Below are 5,046 nucleotides of genomic sequence, written 5' to 3' on the forward strand. Positions count from 1 at the left end.
TCCCTGGCTATGACAATAAGCCAATGTCGTGATAACCATTATTGTGGGCATTATAATCAAGGTTCACAATCACAACACTAGGTATCATACCCGTCTAGTATTGGATTCGTAAGGTGCGATAATGTACCTTACGGACATTCAGCAAGCATAAGCTTATTGGTACAGCATAGGTTTACTTTATTTTTTCTTTTTTTTTTTTATTTTTTTCATTTATTATGGCTATTTTAGGTTTATGGATCTTGAAAATGTCTTTTTATGGTTATCATATTGTTATGTTATTTTATATTGGTCTCGAGACAATATGATACTTTGATCGATGCAATTGTAATAAATAAGACAATATATAGTTTTTAACTTGAAATACATGTATCAAGTAGATTTCAATTATAAAATACATACTAATGTCTAGTCCCTTGTTGAGTATCTAGGCAGCACATAGATGTTGGCATCTTGCTTATAGCCAAGGGCTTGAATTTGACCCTAATCTAGATATTATGTCTAACCCTGCATATATTAATTTTGGCCTCGTCAATTTATATTGATCCTCTATCTTATATAGACTTGTTCATGGACTAGGTTGGGCCGAGCTTAGTTGTCAACACTATTTAATTAGACCTAGGGTGACTCGGCTTGGGGCTTTGGACCGGGTTTTAAGCTTCATAACCACTTTTTAATTAAAAAAATGCTAAAAAATACTTTAAAATATTTTTAAAATATTAGATATGAATAATTAAATACTGCCAACAATTTACAACATGTTTTATTATTCTATACATTCATATATCAATAACAACTATCAATAAAGTTTATAAATAGGTCAAATGTAACAAATAATGCAAGAAAAAGAGAAAAACAATCGGTCTAAGCTAGGCTCAGACCTTGCTTTAATCCTCAAGCCTATGCCTTGTCCGCTTACTAGTTCCTTTTTCCAAACCCAGCCTGCTTCGTCAGACTTAAAATCTTTGGCCCAAGCCTACCAAACAGGCCATGGTACCAGCCCATGAGTAGCTCTAGTTTTAATACGGCGCTGGCATCCTTGTAGTTCTTTTTGAATCCATTTCTGTGAGTCTTATACTAGGCCAGGACAGCTTTAATAATCATTTTTTCACTTGTACCTTTCTCAAGTAAAATTCTAGTTTTCAAAATCCATTTTTTCCATTAATTTTTCCTCCAAAAATGATTGTGTCGTCTAAAAAGAACTACATGATTTTTATTCAATGAAAAGTGAAGGGAAAGATAGTTATTGTTCTTTATAATGCCATTATAATGGCTGCTAATATTTATTTTTTAAATATTTAGACGCTTCAAATGTTACCTTTATATGCAAATAACGATCATTATAACTATTAGGATGGTAAATAATGGTTTTTGGGAGATCGATTATAATGGTACGTCATGTTATTTTTACTAAGTCTTCTTTGCATCATGGATTTTTTTTTTTTTTTAATTTTTTAACAGTGGGCGTTCATCATTTTGTGGGGATAAAAGGATAAAGAATTAAAGCAGGTAAGCTTAGAAGGTTACAGGTTTTTAATTATTTTTAAAGGCAATTAATATGTTAAAGCAAGTTTGATACTAAGACTTTCATATGCAGTGTACGCATACTTCTAATTTTCTTTGTGAAGGGACAAGTGAAATGTGTTTCTTCTTGGTTTAAATGAGCTTATACTCTGTAACAAATACATTTGGCATTGGTAAGACCAAAGCGCAGGCGTGCTACCAATTCGAACCGAAAAGGATAGAGAAAAAGTAACGGGTCCTGGTTCCTTGAATCTTCAGGCTCGCTACTGGGATTTTTTGCCCACTCGGAGGGCAGTAACTAAAAAGACTAGACTATAAATAACAAGAGATAATACTAAATAAAAGTAAAAAATGATACAAACATAATAAAAGTTCTGAAAATTTGAAAAGGAGTCACTAAAAAAGCTATATCTTGTTATTAATAAATCCTATCTCTAAACGCTAGACAGTTGTTTTTTCTGTGTTGATACATTTGTTCTTCAGTTGATACCCCTCTTAAGCATTTCTCTTGATAGTTACCGCTTTCAGTTTAGTTTTTGGGTTATTGTATCGACTCCCCTTGTTTTGGCTTCTTCATAACCATTTCTGTCGTAACGTAACTTAGCACTTGGTCTTGTTGGGCAAACTGTTCCATGATTGGTTAATACTTACATATTCGGCCTATTCTTAAATCACTTCCTGTCACTCGACCGACTTCAATACTAATTCTTCATACATTCGGCCTACTCTTGGATCATGGCACTCGCTCTGTTCTCCACGTTCTTTGGGCTTCCACTATTGATTGGCATGAAGCATAAACAATACCCTCTATATCTTACGATAAGAAAAGTGATGAGATATACCCAACATTGTAGCTATGGTCTTGATTTGGTGTCTGATGGGTATGAACTCTTCATATCTCATCTCTTTATCTTTATTTATCGTGTAGATTAGTGTATCTCTTTTTTTTTTTGGTCAAAAATAGGAGGGGGGGAGGCGAACCTCACTCGCGCAGCAGCCTCCACTGGACCCTCCTTTCATCAGAAAATATTCGATGCAGGCCACAAATTTTTGCATATCCTCTTCCACCCATAGATTTTTTCCACTGGGATCACTACCCATATGTGAGTACGTCACTCCAGCGCCACGTCGGTACCAGTGGACCGGTAGCGCTCCCACCGGCAACGTCCAGACATGGGGCATTAGCATATCTCTTTTAGTCATCTACAGCGGCCTCCATGCACCATGTGCCTGAATAAAGAGGCTATCATGAGTGACCCACAGGATCTTTGGTGCGGACACGAATACTGGACTGATTATTTTGCGGGATTATGGTCGTCGCAGGAAGACGGTCCAGCCACTTTCATTGTGGCTGGATTGATTGATGTTTTTCTTTTATTATTATTTATTTTGATAGGATTAGTTTGCATATTGTCTTGTGAGGACCTCTTTCGAATTGTTTTTTTTTTATTGGGACTTATTTGTTATTTGGTGGCCCTATATATATATAGGGCATGCATTTGTTATTTTTTTTTAATGAATTATTGCATGAAAATTAATCTTCTTCTTCCTCCTCTCCTCTCCTCTTTCTCTTCTTCTTCCCCTCTTTCTCTCCTCTTTCTCTCTGCATTCCAATCCCTACATCCGTCCTGCGTCAGCTTTGGTATCAGAGCAGGGCTGACTTTGCCTCTGTTGCTGAAGTCGAAGGATCCAGTTTATGGACGGACCCCCGCCGATTCCTTTTCGGCCTTTTCCTCACCTGTATTTTGCTAGATCATTTGCACCGCAAACGCCGGAACGCACGGAAGGTCGTCGCACGGCACGCGTCCCGAAGAAGAAGGGTCACTCCATTTCTTCATTATTTTCTTCCCTGTTCATCACCTCACCCACCGAGAAAAAAGAAAAAGCAAAACCCTCCCGTCGGTCGACTGTCTTCCGGCGTCAATCCACAGATCGCCTTCGCCTCCACCACCGTCTCCTTTCCCTCTCCCTTCCCTCTCGGTCCCTGCACAGAAGGGGAAGACCCCGTCGCCGGCTACCCCCACAGTGGCCCGAGCGGCGAATAAGCCGCTTTCTCCCTCTTTTTTTTCCTCCCCCCCCCCTCTCGCCGTTTTCCCTTCCGGCCGCCGCTACACAGGCGCCAACCACCGCCTTCACCTTGCAGCGCCGCCGAATCACCATTGGAAGCCACCGCCCGTGACCGAAGCTCGGAGAAGGACGCCACCCCGTTCACTGCCGCACCAGCACCCCACTCCACCGGCGCAACGTCTTCCCGCACCCACCGCCGCAAAATCAGGCGAGATCCGGCGGAAGCGGACGGACGGTCGAAGGTGGAAGACGATCCACAGTACGGGTACGATTTCGACCCGTTAACCCTTAACCCATTAGCCCGAACCAATTCAAAAAAAAAAAAATTTCAAAATTCAAATTTCAATATTGCGGATCGGACTACCTTAACGGGTTGGATCTGTTAACCCGATAACCCGAATCCATTTGGGTTATCAAAAAAAAAAAAAAAAAAAAAAAAACCGCTGCACGTGACGCGTAAGTCACGCACGTGCAGCGGTTTATTTCTCTTTTCCCCTCTCTTTATTTCCCGATCTTCTTCTTCATCTCCGATCACCGCCTCCCGCCGGCTCACACCGTCCGACCACCAACATTCCCGCGGCCTTCCACTGCTCTCTGCGCCACCGCCCTTGTCCCACCGCCGCTGCCATCCTCGCTGCTCGCACCACCGCGCCGCGCGCCGCTCACGCCTCCTCTGTACCGCTGCTTGCCGCTGCTAATTACTGCCGCACCGCCGCGCCGTCGGGTTGCTCCCACCGCCGCGCCGCCGCGTTGCCGTCGCCGCCGTCGACTGCTGCACCGCCACTGTCAGTTCTGACAGCCATCACCGCAGACCGCCACTGTCGCTTCCCCTGCCAACAGTTGCTCCCACCTCCACCACCGTATCCCGCCCTCCCACCACCGCAACTTTCTGCCTTCCACTACTGACAGCGCTCCCCGCTCGCTCCCCACCGCTGCTGCCACGCCTGCTGCTGCACCACCGCGCTGCGCGCCGCCCCTGCCCTTCTTTACTGCCGCTCGCCGCTGCTAAGTCGCCGCCGCGCCGCTGCTACAACTCGCCATCGCCGGTCCCCGCGCCATCAGCCATCACGAACTGTCCCGACCAAAGCCGCCATCAGTTTCTCTGATAACCTTTCAGGGAGGTCTCAGTGATCCCTTCTCTGCCACCGGTCGTCATCGAGCTTCTGTTCTACATCTCTGTAGACCACGTCTCTTCTGCGCGCACGAGTCTCTCTCCAGACCAGGTCAGCGCTGTTCTCCCATTTCCTGCAGATTCAATTTGCTCAATTAAGTTGGCATTAATTTTCTTAATTTGTGCGTGGTACTGCGTCTACAATTCCAAAATACACGCGTTCACACACGTTCACAAGACAAACAGAAACCCTAGTAGCAGCACTTTTAATATTAACTGTGGAGCTAGCTCAATTCGGGGAAACATACGTGGCTCAGTACCATCTTGCATAGTCCGAAAACTTAGTA

This window comes from Phoenix dactylifera, chromosome 16 (assembly GCF_051530095.1).
Source record: "Phoenix dactylifera cultivar Ajwa chromosome 16, Ajwa_hap1_PhDact_Kaust_v1.1, whole genome shotgun sequence".
In the NCBI taxonomy this organism is placed as follows: Eukaryota; Viridiplantae; Streptophyta; class Magnoliopsida; order Arecales; family Arecaceae; genus Phoenix; species Phoenix dactylifera.